The sequence below is a fragment of the Lissotriton helveticus genome, chromosome 10 (genome assembly GCF_964261635.1).
Source record: "Lissotriton helveticus chromosome 10, aLisHel1.1, whole genome shotgun sequence".
NCBI lineage: Eukaryota > Metazoa > Chordata > Amphibia > Caudata > Salamandridae > Lissotriton > Lissotriton helveticus.
In genome coordinates, this window is record NC_136071.1 from 20,227,347 (window position 1) to 20,249,092 (window position 21,746).

Consider the following 21,746-nt stretch of genomic DNA (forward strand, 5'->3'; position numbering starts at 1 on the left):
GAGGATCCTTGAACGGGAGATCAACGATAGGGCGACAAGAGGGAGAGCCTTGAAAGTGAGAGCAATGGTCGGATCACATGAGGGGGAAGCTTAATAGGGCAACGAGAGGGAGAGTCTTGAAAGAGAGAGCCATGCTAGTGGAAAAACCTTAATAGGGAGAGTAAAGCTAGGGTGACAAGAGGGAGTTCCTTGATACGGAGAGGCAAGATAGGGAGAGCAATGATCGGGAGAGCAATGATAGGACGACGAGTGGGAGAGGAATAATAGGAAGAGGAATGATAGGGAGACTTATGATAAGGAGAGCAGTGATAGGAAGAGTCATGATAGGAAGAGCAGTGATAGGGAGAGGCATGATGGGGAGAGTCATGATAGGGAGAGTCATGATAGAGCGAGTCATGATAGGGAGAGTCATGATAGAGCGAGTCATGATAGGGAGAGCAGTGATAGGGAGAGTGGTGACAGGGAGAGGCATGATAGGGAGAGCAGTGGTAGGGAGAGTCATGATAGGAAGAGCAGTGATAGGGTGAGGCATGATCGGGAGAATCATGATAGGGAGAGTCATGATAGGGAGAGTCATGATAGGGAGAGTCATGATAGGGAGAGTCATGATAGGGAGAGTCATGATAGGGAGAGTCATGATAGGGAGAGTCATGACAGGGAGAGCCATGATAGGGAGAGCAGTGATGGGGAGAGGCATGGTAGGGAGAGCAATAATAGGGAGAGTCATGATAGGGAGAGCATTGATAGGGGGAGTCATGATAGTGAGAGTTATAATAGGGAGAGCATAGGGAAAGTTATGATAGAGAGAGGCATGACAGGGAGAGTCATGATAGGGGGAGCAATAATAGGGAGAGTCATGATAGGGAGAGTCATGATAGAGCGAGTCATGATAGGAAGAGTCATGATAGGGAGAGCAGTGATAGGGAGAGTCATGATAGGGCGAGCAATGATAGGGGGACCTCACGCCGGACCTCGGAGCAATCTTTGTGACTCCCCACTGCTTCTTGACGGGCACTGGTTCCCCGCGCCGAGTTCTCCCGCCGCCGCACCATCTTCACCTGCGGCCGCTGTGTGGAGAAACTCGGTTTCCCAGGGGGCACTGCTTCGGCGCTCAGTGAGCGCGTCACCACCTTGCGCCTGGAGGCGCTAGAAAGCTCGGGACAGCCCGCAAAGCGGGACGCGAGCGGGACGCCCGGACGAAGCCCGGACAAAGGGCGGGCCGTCTGAGGCCGTCCGAGGTTGGCCAAGGTTGGGTTGGGCCCGGTATCTTGTTTGACGCGATATATACTTTGTTGCTGTTTTTAGTACATTTTGGACATCATTATTTTGTGCATCCTATTGTATCTGTTGTGCTTAGAGAAATATGCCTTCGAAAAAGCAAGCTACTCCTAATAACACTATTGACAACTATCTTGTACATGTTGTAGAAAGAATCAACAGTGATAGGAGATCTTCCTTGGGAATAGATTCACCTAACCAATCTCCCCTCATTGATATTGAGACAGATGATCCTTTTGCGTTTCAGACAAATATTAGTGCAAATGGTGAAATGCTTGATTCTTTTCCTGATACTATCATCATCCAGCCTAGTGGTATTGTCGCTGGTATTGAAGACATTAGTGTTCATGAAGCTTTGATAGAGATTTCCACTAGTAACGAGTCCCCTATCTCCCCTGCAGCACCTATTTTAGTTCCAAGGATTAACGGGGAAAACCAAAAGGCTACGACAAAACGGGAGGGCTTAAGGTCAGCCAAGAATAAAGTTGCAAACCTTCCGAGGAAATTTTCAGAGGAAGAGGAGGCTGATCTGACTAGTGAGGCTTATGTTACACTTTCAAATGCTCAATTTAACAAGCTACTGTCATTGATGGAAACAAAAATCAAAGGTGTAGTTAAACCTCTGGTCAGTAAAATAGATAAGTTAACCTCTGAGGTTAACCGATTAGAAGGTTTATTAGAAAAAACTCTGGCCGAAGTAGGCAAACTCCCGGAAATTGTTTTTTCTAGGATTGAGTCTACTCTGAGCAAACCTGTCACTGTAGTTAATAGTGGATGTATCCCTACCCCTGTATCAAATCTTTCAATGGCACCCAAGATTAACTTTCCTGTTGATGCTCCTAATGTTCCGATTCCAGTTCCCGCTGTTGTTGACCCAATCACTGAGAAAGGGACTTTTGAGCTTGTAGTTGAAGGTTCCCCATTGGTTCTTGTCCTTGCTAATGTCCCTCCCTTGGCCCAAGGAGAACACGAAACAACATCTTCCTTAATAAATAAATCTTTATCATGGCTGACCAACAACATGGTAATTTCTCCATGGGGAAAGCAGCAACTCTCGGAAGAGCTCGTAAATGCGAGAAGGGTTCAGTGGATTGGGGATAGGGTCAAAAAATTCAAGGGGGAGTGTGTTGTTCTTCACTTTTCTGACCCTGGGGTTTTGCCTAATATCTTGCCCAACATTTTACCACCACAGCGGAGATCAACTTCAATAGTTCCACTAACTTTGGACTTCTTCTACCCAAGGAAGGGAAGTGGTCCGAATTCAAGTATTTTGAGAACTAAATGGAACATTGTGACCAAGAGGGGGAGGAAGGATGTTGCCTCGGTGGACTGGGGCTTGGGTTTGGAAAATCGTTTCTCTGCATTATCAAACTTGAATGCTTGTGACTGACAACCACCTATTTGTAACTCTATGCCACTGATTGTCTATGATGAAAGTATTATTGGCGAGGATCCAGTAGGCCTACCCAATGAAAATATTAATTGTAACAATATTGGTGGAAAGAGGATGCATGAGACTATTACAAGCCCTAGTTCTGTCACGATAACTAATACGGGGAATCTCTTGTCTTGGAATGTGGCTGGACTATGTTCCAAGTTGGATTGTGCTGACTGGTTTGGATTTATTAACAAGTACGATCTTTGTATCTTCCAAGAGACTTGGGCCTGTGACCCTGTTTTTGCTTTGGGGTACATACATTTTTATGTTCCTGCTTCTAAGGGCCCCAAAGGGCGTCCGATGGGGGGGTCTTACTATATGGATCAGGCAGTCTTTAAAAACTGTTGTAAAATGTGTGGAGCTTGACCAAAAAGATATCCAGCTCATCAGACTCACTAGCGATCTATCCATCTCTATAGATATTTATAACATCTACGCTAGAGGTGGAAATAAAGGTAAATCTGAGGTTCTTTTGAGTCTCTTTAATCTTTTAGAGATACATTCTGCAGGGAAAAACATCCTAATTGCAGGCGATTTAAATCGCACTTTTGAACCTCTCATCACTGGTGATTCCCCTCTCGGGGTAGAGGAAGATAAGCTATGGGATATCCCCACATTAGACACTCCTCCGATAACTCGCTGGACAGCTGACATACTAGGCTTAAATGCAATGTGCCTGGAGCACGGGCTACGAGCCTTGAATGGTCGAACCAAGTCAGATCGCGTCCCTGCCATGACTTTTAACAACGGGCGAAACAAAAGTCGCATTGATTATGTCATCTGCAGCATATCTATATGGTCATCTGTTAGTGACATGGTGGTAACAGCAAGGCCAGAAAGCGACCATGACCCTTTATGTGTCTCTCATAACTGGTGGTCGTTTAAAGTAATAGCACCAACCCTTTGTGACCAACTTTTGCTTCCGACGATTGTTCCAACTAACGATATGCGCAGGTTAAGGTGGTCAGGTGTTAAGACAGACCAGCAGGTCCTCGAAAAAATAGGAGCTGCGACAGACAAGGCCATTGTGGCCCTGGAGAGCGTAGCTGGGACCTCACAGGGATATGAAGATATAACTAAAGCACACACGACTCTCTTTAATGAAGTTAAAAGTTACTTCATAAAACCTGTACATAATAAGAGGGTCTGTCCATATAAAGCTGCAAAGTGGTATAATCATGACTGTAGGGCGGCAAGATCTAACTTAGGAGTTGCCATTAAGAGCAACAACCTGGGTGAGATCCGATCTGCTAGGAAGCATTATAAAAATTGTATTGCTAGGGCAAAAAGAGAATGGGACGAATCCCATTGGCAGAAGTTGAAATGTGCAAGTGATCGTAAACACTCTAGATTATTTTGGCACATTGTCAAATGGGGTCACGAAAGGACTCCAGAAGCTCCCAATAATAATGTTTCCCATGATGCATGGGTCAAATTTTTTCGTGAACAGTACTCTTTCGGGGTCCAATTCGGTAACAGTTCCTGCCCTACTTATCTTTTCGCTGTTGGTGACACCTTTGCTCAGAGTGAAGTGCTGCTTGCCTTGAAATCCGTTCACAGTGGCCGAGCACCGGGCATTGACGGAGTCCCCGCGGATGTTTTTTTAAACGACACCGATAGGTGGAGCAAATACATCTGCTTATTATTAAATCACATTGCCAGGGGTGCTGAAATTCCGGTATCCTGGCGGGGTGCTGTCATTATTCCGGTACACAAAAAGGGAGATCGTGCCCAACCGTGTAATTACCGCCCTATCAGCTTAATTGACACTGTTCAAAAGGTTGTAGGGCGTGTAATTATTAACAATTTGCTTGATTGGGCAGAGGAGCAGAATGTCCTATCTCCTTTTCAGGCTGGGTTTTGTAGAGCAACCAGCACTGTGGACCAGGTCTTCCGTTTCCAACTGATCCAGTGGAGGACTGTGGTACTGGGTGGAGGTAGTCTTTACGCAGCATTCGTTGACCTACGGGCTGCATTCGACCTGGTGCCTAGGGCAAAATTGTGGGAGGTGTTGGCAGCTTTGGGGGTCCCAATGACCCTGCTGACCTTGATCATAAGACTCCATGAGGGTACTTACGCTAAAATCCAATGGGGTGGCTATGGAAACGACACTGTCGATTTTCCTGTTGAGCGTGGGGTTCGACAGGGTTGCTCAATGGCACCAACATTGTTTACCCTTTTTATTAATGGCATTGTTTCCCGTATGCAATCTCAGGTTGTGGATGCTCCTTCTCTCGCAGGTGTAAAAATTCCTATTTTAATGTTCGCCGACGACACCTTAATTTTATCGAAATCCCCAAGTGGCCTGCAAAAGGCATTGGTAATTTTTGACAAGTTTTGTAGTGACCATGGCTTGGAGGTAAACGCAGCTAAAACAAAACTCATGGTTTTTAACCCTTATAGAAATTTTAAATCTAAAATATCCATGAGTGGGCGTTACCTTGATGTAGTAAATTCTTTTACTTACCTGGGGATTCTTATTTCTAATGATAATAGATGGAACCAACACTTAAACATTGCAGTATTAAGACATAAGCAATTGGCTGGTACCATCATTAAGGAGCACAGTAAATCATTGACCAAACCGATTAAACCTCCCTTGATCATATACGAGGCTAAGGCAATAGGGTCAGCATTGTATGGGGCTGAGTTGTGGGGGCAAGAAAACCTCCAGGAGTTACAGATATCGGAAAATAACTTCCTTCGGAAACTTACAGGCACCCCACAGAGCAGTCCCCTTTTGCCTCTTAGATATGACCTTGGCAGGAAAGAAATCTCGGCAATGTGTAAACTTCGTCCGATATTATATTGGCGTAGAATCTGGACCACCCCTGAGTTGTCACATTATGCAGAAGGGTTTGCTGATGTTATCAAAGCGGACCGATTTAACAAAATTAGATGGTTTAAATCATTAAAACTAGCATTATGTGAACTAGGACTAAATGAACTGTGGTCCGATCCAGCCGGGTCATCTTTCCCATCTAAGCTATTTATAAAAAATCTTTTCTGGGAACGGGTTGAAAACAGGAGTTTGCTTAGTACTAACAATGGGTCTATGACTACTGCTTTCCTTGAAGTCAAGCTGTTTCCTACGTATGAAATGTACTGGGATCTTATAACGAAACCCATGGATAGGAAACTGTTTTTCCAAATGAGGGCTGGTTCCCTACCTCTACGCAACTTAACATCAAAGTGGAGAGATGGAGGTCCAGCTACTTGCCCAGTATGTGGGGAAGGAAAGGAAACGCTAGGTCATTTCTTGTTCTCCTGTCATGTATATTCCGCTCCCAGACGTGTTTGGTTGGCTCCTATGTGCAGAAATCTGGGTACTAAAAGTAGTATGGTAGCCTTGCGTATTGTAAAATCTACCTCTCTAACCTGGATTATAATAGCGACTGCAAAGTACTTGGGGTGGGCGTGGGTAATTAGGCAGAGATTGCTAGTAGGTTAACTACTCTCTGCTTAGTTGAACAGAGACTGCGAGATTATCTATTCTCTGTTCTGTTCCCACGCGAGGTGTCTTTTTGGATGAATAATTTTATGAATTTTAGACTTTTTAAAAGTGATATTGGATTGTTTTTAAACCTGATTTTACTAAATGAACTTTGCACCTGTGATTGTATGAAGTATGCTGAAATGTATTGTATTTCTTCAATGTGCTTATGTTATATTCGATCTTTGTAATTTAATTGCATTTTATTATGTGTTTGTATGTCTGCTTTTATGAGTAATACTCGAATAAAGCACTTTTAAATTGAATTGATAGGGAGAGCAATGATAGGGAGAGTCATGATAGGGAGAGTCATGATAGGGAGAGCAGTGATAGGGAGAGCCATGATAGGGAGAGCAGTGATAGGGAGAGTCATGATAGGGAGAGTCATGATAGGGAGAGCAGTGATAGGGAGAGGCATGGTAGGGAGAGCAATAATAGGGAGAGTCATGATAGGGAGAGTCATGATAGGGAGAGTCATGATAGAGAGAGCAGTGATACGATGACGAGTGGGAGAGATTGATAGGGAGATAGACGATAGGATGACGAGAGGGAGAGGAATAATTGGAAGAGGAATGATAGGGAGAGTTATGATAGTGTGAGGCATGACTGGGAGAATCATGATAGGAGAGCAATGATAGGGAGAGTCATGATAGGGAGAGCAATGATAGGGAGAATCATGATAGGAAGAGCAGTGGTAGGGAAATTCATGATAGGGAGAGTCATGATAGGGAGAGTCATGAGACAGAGAGGCATGACAGGGAGAGTCACAATAGGGGGAGCAAGGATAGGGAGAGTCATGATAGGGAGAGCAGTGAAACGGAGAGTCATGATAGGGAGAGCAGTTGTAGGGAGAGTCATGACAGGGAGAGTCATGATAGGAAAGCAATGATACGGAGAGTCATGGTAAGGAGAGCAGTGAAACGGAGAGTCATGATAGGGAGAGCAGTGGTAGGGAGAGTCATGATAGGAAGAGTCATGATAGGAAGAGCAGTGATAGGGAGAGCAGTGATAGGAGAGCAGTGAAACGGAGAGTCATGATAGGGAGAGCAGTGGTAGGGAGAGTCATGATAGGAAGAGTCACGATAGGGGGAGCAGTGATAGGGAGAGCAGTGATAGGGAGAGCAGTGAAACGGAGAGTCATGATAGGAGAGCAATGATAGGACAACAAGAGGGAGAACATTGAAAGTGAGAGCAATAATAGGGCGACGAGAGGAGGAGCCTTGAAAGGGAGATCAACGATAGGGCGACAAGAGGGAGAGCCTTGAAAGTGAGAGCAATGGTGGGATGACATGAGGGGGTACCATCGATAGGGCAACGAGAGGGAGAGTTTTGAAAGAGAGAGAGAGACATGCTAGTGGAAAAGCCTTAATAGGGAGAGTAAAGATAGGGTGACAAGAGGGAGAGCCTTGATAGGGAGAGGCAAGATAGGGAGAGCAATGATCGGGAGAGCAATATTAGGACGATGAGCGGGAGAGTTTGATAGGGAGATCAAGGATATGACAACGAGAGGGAGAGGAATAATAGGAAGAGGAATGAAAGGGAGAGGTATTTTAGGGAGAGCAGTGATAGGGAGAGGCATGATAGGTAGAGCAATGATAGGGAGAGTCATGATAGGGAGAGCAGTGATGGGAAGAGCAGTGATAGGGAGAGTCATGATAGGGAGAGTCAAGTCAAGAAATACTTTATTCGGTTCAATATTCAAAAACCATAAAAGTACAAGACATGCATAAAAAATGGTCCAAAGATCACAATACAGCATTAAAAAGAATAACATTCTACAGTTAAAAAAGAGATATGCAACAGTTAAATTATTGCAGAATAAAAAACTTGATGCAGGTTACAATAGGCATGGTTATGGTGGATATTCTATGTCCAATTAATCTTCTTTCCCAATCTCACTGCAATAGTTAAAAATGTGGCCACATTGTAGATTTCCCAGATGCTTGTTAACAGTTGGAGATACAATAAAGCGGGTTTTACCTGTCTAAAACCTCTCCCCTTTAATAGGGGTATAATGAATTTTCTCCTGATATCGTTAAAGTGGGCACAAAAAAATAGGTAATGGGCAGTATCCATGATTGAATGACCATCACAATTACATAAATTCAGATCCACATCTCTGGTCCAGCCAGAGCGGCCAGTGATTAACAGGTGAATTTTATTCAGTCGGAACTTAGTAAGAAGATACCTGTGATTTGGGTTATTGACAATCTTCAGATAAAGTTCCGGTGCGTGGTCTGAAGAGACAATCAATTGGTGGGACCGAACAGAGGGCTTTATCAGCTCCCTGCTTTCTCTGTCCATCCCACTATGCTGCAGAAAACTATTCTTTGCCCATTTCATGTCGGGTTTCCCGAGGGTGGATGGTTTATGAAACATATCGGGTCGTCCCAGCTTTACACATGTCTGTTCAACATATTTCAGCCAGGGGATCTTGTACCAATAATCTAGTTTTAAGCAATCCTTCAAGATTTCATGGTTAACTTCCAGCTCTAAGTTGAGCCAGACTGATATCCATTTCAAGAGTGGGGCCATAGAGACTCGATCCTCCAAGAAATCCACCCCGCATTCCTGATGGACAATGAAGCTGGCAGTGGATCTTGGTAAGGAGAGTATTGATTTTAAGAAGTTATCTTCAATCACTTGAAGGAATTTCATGGGCCTAAAGCCCCACAAATCTGCACCATACATGGCGATAGCAATACATTTGGCAGCATACACTTTTAAAACTGCCTCTATGGGCTTCACCCCAAGTTTGCGGGAGAAACCCAGTACCGCCAATATGGATCGTGCCAAAACCTTTTTTTTCTCCAACATTTGGGGGTGCCAGGTAGAACGGTCATCAAACACAACCCCCAAATAAGGGAATCTTGAGACTCTTGATAACTTGTGGTTGTTACAGTGCAGGGTCATGACATTCTTTTTGGCCTTTGCATTGTGTCCTACCACCATAACATGAGATTTGCCAAAATTGATACTCAGATCCAGTTTTTCCATAAAAGTATAAAAAGAGTTCAACAGACTTTGTAAACCCACTGTGGTTCTAGCTATAAGAGCGGCATCGTCCGCATACAATAATGCTGGCAGTAGGTATTTCCCTGCCCTGGGTATATCCTTACAAGCTGTGCTCAATATTCCACCCAAATCGTTGATATATAGTGTAAAAAGCAGGGGAGCAAGAATGCAACCCTGCCTAACACCATTGGTGATACTGATTTTCCCTGTACAATTCCCTTTTCTGTCATAGCGGACCATGGCAGTAAGTTCCCTATGAAGGTCAGCTAGGAAATACACAACATTTGGGTCAATTCCAATACTAAGGAGCTGTCCCCACAACTTGGATCTGTTAACTCGGTCGAATGCCGAGGACAGATCCATAAATGCGATATACAGGGATCCCTGCTTTGCTTGTGTATATTTCCCGATTATCAATTGTAGGTTTAGACTTTGGTCAATGGTGCTGCGCCCCTTTCTAAAACCGTACTGAAGGGGGGGGGGTATTGGTCTCCTCTAACCATTCAGTCAGTTTGCTAAGGACCACTCTCCCTAGGACCTTGACCGCGGAATCAATCAGGGATATGGGGCGATAGTTTCCAGGATCCCCTCTGTCCCCTTTTTTGTATATAGGGACGATCACTGATTGGGTCCATGATTCTGGGATTCCTACTTTAAAAATTCTGTTGAAGACTCTAGCTAAGATTTTGGACCAGAATAAAATATCAACTTTAAAAAGATCCGCGGGGACCCCATCCGGCCCAGGGGCTTTATTGCTGGTCATTTTCCCAATGGCCACGGCCACCTCTTCCTCATCTACCGTTAAACTATAAGGGAGTTGAGAGAAACTAGTCGTGTCTTCAACTCCAGTGGTTTCTTGTTCGTAGACAGATTTAAAGTGCAGGTGCCATTTTTCTTCTTGGATGCCACAATCCAGGTCGTTATTGCTTGAATCCGAGAAAAAAGGTTGGTTGACCAGAGCCCAAAATTTGGCGCTGCTTTTCAAAACATCAATTGAGGTCAGGTCGGCCCAAGCGTCCTCTCTGATCTCACGGCGCCTTTTCTCAATGGTGGACTTGTATTCTTTCCTCAGGGTGGCCACAAGCGTTCTATCTGCTGGTTTGGCTCTAAGTGCTAATTTTAGCTTGTGATTAGCAGCAGAACATTTATTATCAAACCAGCCTTCCTTGCCTTGGGTTTTCCTTTTACCCTGTCGCGTCAGGTTGGACGAGATATCGGCGCAGACCCTTTTATACGCCTCTATTACCTCATTATCCTCCGCCTGATCATCCATACAGAGTTTTATGGCCTCCTGACTGCTGATACACAGGTTAGTAAAGAAGTCCTCAGGAATTATCTTACACCACCTGATTCTACGAGCCTGGTCAGTTGACCGTATATCACATTTATCCACCAAACTCAAGCTACTTTCCTTAATGTCAAATACATTCTTGATTTTTAATACAACCAGATTGTGGTCACTATGATGCGACCTTACAACGAAGTAATTGATAATTTGGCTCCCATAACTACTACTCAAAAAAATGTAATCAATTGTGGACCCACCTCCATGACCCATGAAGGTAGGAATATCCTCCTCCCCCCCGGTCGGCAACATCAACCCATTTTCAGCCAACAGGGATTCTAAAAAAGTTCCCTGCTCTGTGTGTTCGAAGTGGATATTCTCTTCTTCCGGGGGACCAAATAAAACATTGGGGGGACATTTGTCCTGGCAACCGTGTACATTGAAATCTCCCAGTAAGATGACAACACATTCAGTCTCTATGGACTCCTTGAAGTTAACTAAAAAAGAGTTTAACCTCAGCAGATTATCAACTGGTTGTTCCCTGTCAAAGGAGTTATAGAAATTTACTAACAATACCGTGTTAGAGCCCCTATGTGTTATTGAGACTGCAAGGCAGTAAGGACTACCGGTAGGAATTTCTTTATAAGAGCCCGGGATCTTGGCCGATATTAACGTGACCAGACCACCTTTGGCCCGCCCTCGCTTTGAATTTACTGCTGGAAGAAAGAAGGTGGTGAAGCCATCCACAGTGAGTATGTTGTCAGTGGCCCATGTTTCCTGCATGGCTATTATGTCTGTAGTGCCTATGAGGTCTCTCCAGTAAGGGTCAGCGATTTTACTCCTAAGGCCCGCAATATTCCATGTGGCCAAAGTAATCCCCCACCTGTCCTTTTCACTTTCGTCTATCGCACGAAGTGCTGTACTTCCCCCAGTACCCTGGCCTACAATAAGTTCCGGGTCAGAGTTTGTCACGCTATTTAGTTCTTGTGCGGGCTGACTACCCTGCAGGGAGGTAGAAGGGATAATTTGCACCTGTTTGATAGGTGAACACGATTCTTGTCAATCTACCCACTCCATAAATGATGGGCACTCGTAATGGTTGAACGTTGGAACATTGAAGTAATTTTCTTGCCCATTCCCAAAATGCTGGTCATAGTGTGGGTAGCTATTTTGGGGCCCTGCAACAAACCCTCCCTGGAAAGGTCTGGCCCTTCTTCTCCTGACTAAGTTCCAGCCATCCTCACCACCCTCCTCCCAGCCACGGGGGTACACCTCCCATGGGGGGTTAAGCCTCTGTCTGTTTTTGTGGTCCTGTGTACCCCTTAACCAGCTCCATCTTTTATCTATTTGATTCCCCTGTGCATAGAAGTAGGAGAGTGGCCTGGCAGTAACCGTGCTTGTCTGGTAGCGCGGAGCGCCGGCAAAGATGTAATTTGCCACCTGAGGGTTCTCAAAGGTAACCACAACGCAGTCACCTTTTAGGTTCTTCCTGTTACCACCAACCCAGGGGGTTCTCTCAATCATGAGGATGTTACTAGGCATGCCAGATGGTAATGGGTAGTTTTTTGACAACCAATGACAAACTTTATTTTTTAAAGCCTGGTAAGATTCTACTTCAGTTGATGCATGTTCAGTGACCCCGGTTAGGATCACTACATACGAACATGCATCCGGGGGAAGATGGACATTTCTCCGAGACTCTCTCTTATCATTTTGGGCCTGGTCAGGTTTAGGGGTCGGGGTGTGGAGTCTTTAGATGTAACTTGTGGGGTAACCTTGGATTTGGCTGGGTTTGAGATTTGTTTAGGGTTGGGGGTTTTTAACATGATGCCAACAGAATTGACAATGTTACTAGGGTTGACAGATACATTTTTTTTAGTAGTAGGGACACTTTTATTAGTCACAATTGGCTTATTCGTTGCGGTATTTACTTGTGGCACCTTATTGTTATTTAAGTTGAAACTAGGGGCACTTATATCTTTATGAATATTTTTTAAAATGGTTTCTAGACAGCGTAGCCTAACTTCGATAGGTTCCAGGAGAATTTTCAGCATTTCAAGGACGTTATTATTTGCCATACTTAGGCTCATTCTGTCCTCACTAGGTCTAACATGATTATCTACCGCCCCACTTGATTCCAAGATTTCCTCCAGACTACTGTCTATGACAGTGTCATCTGGTAGGCTTAGGGGTAGGCCAACATTAGCTTGGTGTACACCCCCCGTGTCAGCAGTGTCAGAAACCAGGTTACAACTCGTATTTGTCAACACCAGATCTGGGGTGGGTAGATCTTGATTTTGGGTGATTTGTACTTTTTTACCTTTGCGACTAACCGGCTTCTTAGTCTTTTGTTTAGGAATTGCCCCCTCTTTCATACCCCTTTGATGTAATTCATTAACCATAGAAACATTTTCCATAGAAACATTTTCAGTCTCAATTTCAACTGAGCCGGTGTCTACTAACACGGTAAGATTAGGGGTAGCCTCCAAATCGTCTTGAGAGCTCAAGACATCATTTCCCCCCTCATTATGTACAGTGACAAGGGTATTTGGGCCTTTTACAGCGTGTGGGGTACGGGCTTGGGCTATGAGGCCTAAAGAGGATCGCCTAGCCATAGCCAAGTCTTGGGACACCCTTCTGTCCATTAAAATGATCCCTTCGTCAATTAATGCATTAGTCCGAACGATGAAATCATCAAGGGTACCAGTCAATTTTTTTACCCCAGCAGCTGCCATACTTCTGGTCTCTCTACAGTTCATAACAGACCCCTAAAAAATAACAATGGAAAATTATAACAATTATGCTAGTTGAGCGAAAAAGACAATCCAATATGTCTGTCCCATATAATTTCGAAATGTTATTTGTAGGCTGACTTACAGTTTCTTAAAGGTCCGTGCTCACAGGGGCTGATGACCAACAAACAGCGTGGGTGGCCCAGGCCAGGCTCCTCAGGCCTCTGAGGGCCACAGAGGGCCCGCCCTTTGCCCGGGCTTAGCCCCGGGCGCTCCCGCGCAGCGTAGGACTCCGATATTTATATGCCAGGAGCCAATGGGACCAGGTTGTTGGAGGTGGGGCGGGGCGGTCAGGGAGAGCGGGGCCAGGTGACTCGGCCACTGACACCGGGACTCCTGGGAAGGCGAGTCCCGGGTCGCGCTCGCAGCCCTGCAGCCTCACGCAAGCACCACAGGAACAGCTGAAGCAGGGGAATCCGAGGCGTTAGGCAGATGGGAAACGAAGCGGGACCCGCGGAGCGGGTACCGCGAGCCGTGGGTTCAAAAGCCTCGTGAACAACAGCAACACCGGTTCCAAGTTTAACAGATGAGTATCCCACGTAGGAGAGGGTCCTTGCCCCTTTTCAGTTGTTGGAGGTGGGGCGGGGCGGTCAGGGAGAGCGGGGCCAGGTGACTCGGCCACTGACACCGGGACTCCTGGGAAGGCGAGTCCCGGGTCGCGCTCGCAGCCCTGCAGCCTCACGTAAGCACCACAGGAACAGCTGAAGCAGGGGAATCCGAGGCGTTAGGCAGATGGGAAACGAAGCGGGACCCGCGGAGCGGGTACCGCGAGTCGTGGGTTCAAAAGCCTCGTGAACAACAGCAACACCGGTTCCAAGTTTAACAGATGAGATAGGGAGAGTCATTATAGGAGAGCAATGATAGGGAGAGTCATGATATGGAGAGTCATGATAGGGAGAGCAGTGATAGAGCGAGCAATGATAGGGAGAACAGTGATAGGGAGAGTCATGATATGAGAGCAGTGATGGGGAGAGTCATGATAGGGAGAGTCATGATAGGGAGAGTCATTATACGGAGAGTCATGATATGGAGAGCAGTGATACGGGGAGGAATGATAGGGAGAGCAATAATAGGGAGAGCAGTGACAGGGAGAGTCATCATAGTGAGAGTCATGATAGGGAGAGTAATGATAGGGAGAGTCATGATAGGGAGAGTCATGATAGGGAGAGTCATGACAGAGAGATCAGTGATAGGGTGAGGCATGATAGGCAGAATCATGATAGGGAAAACAGTGATAGGGAGAGCTGTGATAGGAAGAGTCATGATAGGGAGAGACATGATAGGGAGAGCAGTGTTAAGGAGAGTCATGATAGGGAGAGCAGTGTTAGGGAGAGGCGTGATATGGAGAGTGATGATAGCGAGAGTCATGATAGGGAGAACATTGATATGGAGAGGTGTTTTAGGGAGAGCAGGGGTAGAAGAGGAGAGAGCAGAAGTAGAGCAGCGATAGGGGAAGGGACGGTGAGCCTTGCTAAGGAGAGGCACAGCAGAGAGAGGGGGCTTGCTAGGGAGAGGCACAGCAGAGAGGGGACGTGCTAGGGAGAGGCACAGCTGAGAGAGAGGGGGGCCTTGCTAGGGAGAGGCACAGCAGAGAGAGGGGGCTTGCTAGGGAGAGGCACAGCAGAGAGAGAGGGGGGCTTGCTATGGAGAGGCACAGCAGAGAAGTGATGGGGGCCTTGCTAGGGAGAGGCACAGCAGAGAGAGGGGGCTTGCTAGGGAGAGGCACAGCAGAGAGAGAGGGGGGCTTGCTATGGAGAGGCACAGCAGAGAAGTGATGGGGGCCTTGCTAGGGAGAGGCACAGCAGAGAGAGGGGGGCTTTCTAGGGAGAGGCACAGCAGAAAGAGGGGCCTTGCTAGGGAGAGGCATAGCAGAGAGAGCGGGACCTTGCTATGGATAGGCACAGTAGAGAGGGGGGCTTGCTAGGGAGAGGCACAGCAGAGAGAGGGGTGCTTGCTAGGGAGAGGCACAGCAGAGAGGGGGGCTTGCTAGGGAGAGGCACAGCAGAGAGAGAGGCCTTGCTAGGGAGAGGCACAGCAGAGAGAGAGGGGCCTTGCTATGGATAGGCACAGTAGAGAGGGGGGCTTGCTAGGGAGAGGCACAGCAGAGAGAGGGGGGCTTGGTAGGTAGAGGCACAGCAGAGAGAGAGGGGCCTTGCTAGGGAGAGGCACAGTAGAGAGAGAGGGGGGCCTTGCTAGGGAGAGGCACAGTAGAGAGGGGGGCTTGCTAGGGAGAGGCACATCAGAGAGGGGGGCTTGCTAGGGAGAGGCACAGCAGAGAGAGGGGGTGTTGGACTTGGCCCTCTTGGCAGGGTCATCCCTGAACTTTTTGCCTTCCTCCAATATTCTCTCTGACCTGTTTTTGTTGGTCTAATGACTCTGGGCACTTTACCACTGCTGACCAGTGCTAAAGTGCATATGCTCTCCCTACTATAAAAAGTATATATAATTGATTTCCATGATTGGCTCATTGGATCTACTATCAGTCCCCAGTAAAGTGCACCAGGAGTGCCAGGGCTTGTAAATGCCAATGCTGCTAGTGGGCCTGCAGCGCTGGTTGCACCACCCACATAAGCAGCCTTTTAAAATGTGTCTAATATCTGCCATTGCAGAACCTGCGTGCAGTCTGGTACTGTCATGCTGGCTGGGCAAGTGCACACACTTGCCAGCCCCTAAACCTTCCCATTTCTTCCTATGAGTCACCCCTATGGTAGGCCCAAGGGCAGGGTGCATTGTAAGCATAAGGTAGGACAAGCCCTGATGTGTGTGGCATGTCCTAATAGTGAATTACAGCCATTTTCGTTTTTCACTATTGTAAGGCTACCTGTTCTCATAGGCCAGAATGGGCTGCTGGAATTATTACACTCTATAATCCCAGCAAGCTCAGGGAGCATTGTGGAAGGTCAAGTTTAGTATGCCTGGACTCAGAATAATAAAATACTTCTTTTAGTAAAGGTTATTTTAATATCCTGTGTTTGCAAATGCTACTTTTAGAAAGTTAGCATTTGCTTGCCTGACCATTTCAGCTCGCCTCTGCCAGGATGTGTATCTGACTGTCTGGGATGTGTGAGTGACAGGGCTGGGGGATGACAGGTGGTGAATAGAGGGATTACACCAGAGTGGGTGGTGGGAGTGGCCCTAGACTCTGAATAGGGCTGTGCTCTGCCACCACAATGCTGGCTCCACCTCCTGGGGAGCGACTGATGACTCTGCCCTACACCTAGCCCAGGAAGAGGGAAGACTGTCAACAAAGTGTTCCTGGCTGTACTTGTCATCTCAATGCCGTCTCCACCTCCTGCGGAGCGTCTGCTGTCCCTGCCCCACACTCTGAAAGAAGAAGGCAGAGTCTGCACAACAAAGTGCTCCAGTGCTGAAAAGGACTATGCAAGCCCCCCCCTGGCCTGAAAAGACAAAAGAAACTGACTATAAATGTAGGAGCCCTGCTCCTAAGAAATCAGATCCAGTTTTACCACAACGAACCTCTGCCCAACTAGAAGGACCCAAGAAGAAGCTGAAGGACTGACCTGCAGTGGAGCCTTGCTGAGGAAGGAGAGGAAAAGACCAGAGAGGACTTTGTTGATTTGCGCTCTAAACTATCTCCAAGGGCTTGATTGAGCTTGCCCCTGAACTGAACCCCAGGACCAGTGGGTTCATTGTGCTTTCGCTCGTCTTGGCCCAGCTGTGTGCTCCTTCCCACCGGTGCTGCATTCTGTGGTGCCTTCGCCCCCTCCTAGGGCCGTGGAACGCGGGAGTTTGGCTGCCTTTTGTCTGATGAGAGCCCCGCTCTGACCGAGTCGCTTTCTCCCCCTTGGGCCGGGCCGCCTACTCCTCTGCCAACCCGCCTGTAACAGGAGCGTGTCGTGTGCTCACCCGCCCCTCCTGCCGGAATCCAGGACTCGAAGCGCAGCTTCTGCCTCGGACGGCTGTCCGTACGTGCGACGTACCCGGCCGCCCCGCTGCTGCCCTCCGAACCCCTGTAACAGGCCGCGCTGCACTCTGGAACGACCCTCAGTACGTACCGTACTGGAGGTCCTGTGCCGCGCCTGCCTGGTGGAAAGCATCAAGCCCTCAAGACCCGGAAGTACGCCTCGCCCGCTGGCACCTACTGAGGAGTGTACATCTCGCCCTCACCTAGTACGTCATGTGGACCAAAGCGCACCTGCTACAATAAAGTAACTCAAGGTACAGTGATCATCAACGGACTGGAGGTCCGCAACGTTCTGCTTTCCCCCGCTAGTACTGTACGTCGCTATTTGCTTAAACCTGGTACGTGTCAACCACCCTGCACTGTCCACCTCGTATGCGAAGCGCGTAGCCGTTAGAAGCCCTTCGTGTGCGCTGTTGAAATACGCCCCGCACTGAGGGGTACGGCGGGCACTCCAGTCTAGGCCTCTAGCGGTGTACGCTTCACACTACGTGCAGCGTCTGGGACGAACGTGTTCGCCCGGGGCGTGAGAGTCTGCAGGACGGCTCCCTGTTCCCCGCGAGTGAAGTACTAGAGCGCTACGAAGCGCCCAGCAGTAGAAGCACTGCTAAAACAGAACCAAACCTTGAGCTGGCTGTTTATGGAAGCAAACTAAGCTATTTTTGAACTGAAGAGAACACTTGCCCTTACTTTTCCACCTTGTGGCCCCAAGTTTAAAACGTTATAAAAGGTCTTGTGATAATTTGCCTGCATATATATAATTTTTACATAAAGTCTACGTATTTTTATAGAAATACTGCCTGGTGTCCATGGATCATTGGATTTATTGTGTGTAATCATAAATGCTTAACTGACAGCGCTCCTGAGATTAGCCTTGACTGCTCGCGCCACGCAACCTAGAGGGTGAGCAGGGGTTATTCTTAAGGGGTAGTTCCCTTGCCCTGACTTAGAGGAGAGGGTCCCTGTTTGTCACAAGTACCTACCTGTGCCAACCAGAGACCCCCAATTCTAACAGGGGGCCTTGCTATGGAGAGGCACAGCAGAGAGGGGGGTGGACCCCTGCTAAGCGCTGCTCCAAAGGCCCCTTCAGACCGCGCGCAGAGACCCCTCGAGCCTCCAGCCCGCCTCGGCCACTCACTTTGTCCACCTCGGGCGAGTGGACGCCTCTCTTACTCACTAATTCAATCCGCACTGAGTGACCCCCGGAGAGGCGAGGCCTCTGGTCTCATCAGCCGCGGGTCGATCGTCCATCATTGGTGGTGGGGGGGGGGGGGCTGAGAGAGGGGGCACCGTGCAGGCACCTGAGGACCCCCAAGGCGGTGGAGACAGTACTTCTGCGGGGAGCAGAGAGGGGAGAAGGGGGCACAGAGAGGAGGGAGCACAGAGAGGAGGGAGGGAGCACAGACAGGAGAGAGGGAGCATCTGCAGGGAGCACAGAGGAGAGATGGAGCTTCTGCAGGGAGCACAGACAGGAGAGAGGGAGCACAGAGAGGCGAGAGGGAGCACAGAGAGGCGAGAGGGAGCACAGAGAGGAGAGAGGGAGCACAGAGAGGCGAGAGGGAGCACAGAGAGGAGAGAGGGAGCACAGAGAGCAGAGAGGGAGCACAGACAGGAGAGAGGGAGCACAGAGAGGAGAGATGGAGCACAGAGAGGAGAGAGGGAGCACAGAGAGGAGAGAGGGAGCACAGACAGGAGAGAGGGAGCACAGAGAGGCGAGAGGGAGCACAGAGAGGAGAGAGGGAGCACAGAGAGCAGAGAGGGAGCACAGACAGGAGAGAGGGAGCACAGAGAGGAGAGATGGAGCACAGAGAGGAGAGATGGAGCACAGAGAGGAGGGAGGAGCACAGACGGGAGAGAGGGAGCACAGAGAGGAGAAGGGAGCACAGAGAGGAGAAGGGAGCACAGAGAGGAGAGAGGAGCACAGAGAGGAGAGAGTAGCACAGAGAGGAGAGAGGGAGCACAGAGAGGAGAAGGGAGCACAGAGAGGAGAGAGGGAGCACAGAGAGGAGAGATGGAGCACAGAGAGGAGAGAGAGAGCACAGAGAGGAGAGGGGGAGCACAGAGAGGAGAGAGAGAGAGGAGAGAGGGAGCACAGATAGGAGAGAGGGAGCACAGAGAGGAGAGATGGAGCACAGAGAGGAGAGAGGAGCACAGAGAGGAGAGAGTAGCACAGAGAGGAGAAGGGAGCACAGAGAGGAGAGAGGGAGCACAGAGAGGAGAAGGGAGCACAGAGAGGAGAGAGGGAGCACAGACAGGAGAGAGAGAGCACAGAGAGGAGAGGGGGAGCACAGAGAGGAGAGAGAGCACAGAGAGGAGAGAGGGAGCACAGAGAGGAGAGAGGAGCAAAGAGAGGAGAAGGGAGCACAGAGAGGAGAGAGGGAGCACAGAGAGGAGAGATGGAGCACAGAGAGGAGAGAGGGAGCACAGACAGGAGAGAGAGAGCACAGAGAGGAGAGGGGGAGCACAGAGAGGAGAGAGAGAGCACAGAGAGGAGAGAGGGAGCACAGAGAGGAGAGAGGGAGCACAGAGAGGAGAGATGGAGCACAGAGAGGAGAGGGGAGCACAGAGTGGCGAGAGGGAGCACAGAGAGGAGAGAGGGAGCACAGAGAGGAGAGAGGGAGCACAGAGAGGAGAGAGGGAGCACAGAGAGGAGAGAGGGAACACAGAGAGCAGAGAGGAAGCACAGAGAGGAGAGGGGAGCACAGAGAGGCGAGAGGGAGCACAGAGAGGAGAGAGGGGGCACAGAGAGGAGAGAGGGAGCACAGACAGGAGAGAGGGAGCACAGAGAGTAGAGATGGAGCACAGACAGGAGAGAGAGAGTACAGAGAGGAGAGAGAGAGTACAGACAGGAGAGAGGGAGCACAGAGAGGAGAGAGGGAGCACAGACAGGAGAGAGGGAGCACAGAGAGGAGAGAGGGAGCACAGACAGGAAAGAGGGAGCACAGAGAGGAGAGAGGGAGCACAGACAGGAGAGAGGGAGCACAGAGAGGAGAGAGGGAGCACAGACAGGAAAGAGGGAGCACAGAGAGGAGAGAGGGAGCACAGAGAGGAGAGAGGAGCAAAGAGAGGAGAGAGGACCAAAGGGAGGAGAAGGGAGCACAGAGAGGAAAGAGGGAGCACAGAGAGGAGAGAGAGAGCACAGAGAGGAGAGGGGGAGCCTCTGTGGGGAGCACAGAGAAGAGGGAGGGAGCACAGAGAGGAGAGTGGGAGCACAGAGAGGAGAGGGGAGCACAGAGAGGCGAGAGGGAGCACAGAGAGGGAGCACAGAGAGGAGAGAGGGAGCACAGAGAGAGGGAGCACAGAGAGAGGGAGCACAGAGAGGAGGGAGGGAGGGAGCATCTGCAGGGAGCACAGAGGAGAGATGGAACTTCTGCTGGGAGCACAGAGAAGAGGGAGGGAGCACAGAGAGGAGAGAGGGAGCTTCTGCAGGGAGCACAGAGAGGAGAGATGGAGCTTCTGCTGGGAGCACAGAGAAGAGGGAGGGAGCACAGAAGTAAAGTAAAGTAAAGTCCACATTTGTAAAGCGCACAATCACCCGTAAGGGTCTCTAGGCGCTGGGGGGCCGTCGGGGAGATTAAGCGAGCTATTGCCCAGAGTCACATGGTGCTGGGCTGACCTGCCGCCGGAGCCGGGGATCGAACCGTGGTCCCCAGATTGCAGCGTCAGTCGCCCTGGCCGCGGCGCCACACTGGGAGCCCAGATAGGAGAAAGGAGCACAGAGAGGAGAGAGGGAGCACCGAGTGGAGAGAGGGAGCTTCTGCAGGGAGCACAGACATGAGAGAGGGAGCACAGAGAGGAGAGAGGGAGCTTCTGCAGGGAGCAGAGAGGAGAGAGGGAGGACAGAGAGGAGAGAGGGAGCACAGAGAGGAGAGAGGAAGCACAGAGAGGAGAGAGAGAGCACAGAGAGGAGAGAGGGGGCTTCTGCAGGGAGCACAGAGAGGAGAGAGGGGGCTTCTGCAGGGAACACAGAGGAGAGAGGGAGCACAGAGAGAAGAGAGGGAGCACAGACAGGAGAGAGGGGGCACAGAGAGAGGGAGCACAGAGAGGAGAGAGGGAGCTCCTGCCGGGAGCACAGAGAGGAGAGATGGAACACAGACAGGAGAGAGGGAGCATGAGCAGGGAGCACAGAGAGGAGAGATGGAGCTTCTGCAGGGAGCACAGAGAGGAGAAAGGGGGCACAGAGAGGAGAGAGGGAGCACAGAGAGGAGAGAGGGAGGACAGAGAGGAGAGAGGGAGCACAGAGAGGAGAGAGGGAGCACAGAGAGGAGAGAGAGGGAGCACAGAGAGGAGAGAGGGGGCTTCTGCAGGGAACACAGAGGAGAGAGGGAGCACAGAGAGAAGAGAGGGAGCACAGAGAGGAGAGAGGGGGCTTCTGCGGGGAGCACAGAGAGGAGAGATGGAACACAGACAGGAGAGAGGGAGCATGAGCAGGGAGCACAGAGAGGAGAGATGGAGCTTCTGCAGGGAGCACAGAGAGGAGAGAGGGGGCACAGAGAGGAGAGAGGGAGCACAGAGAGGAGAGA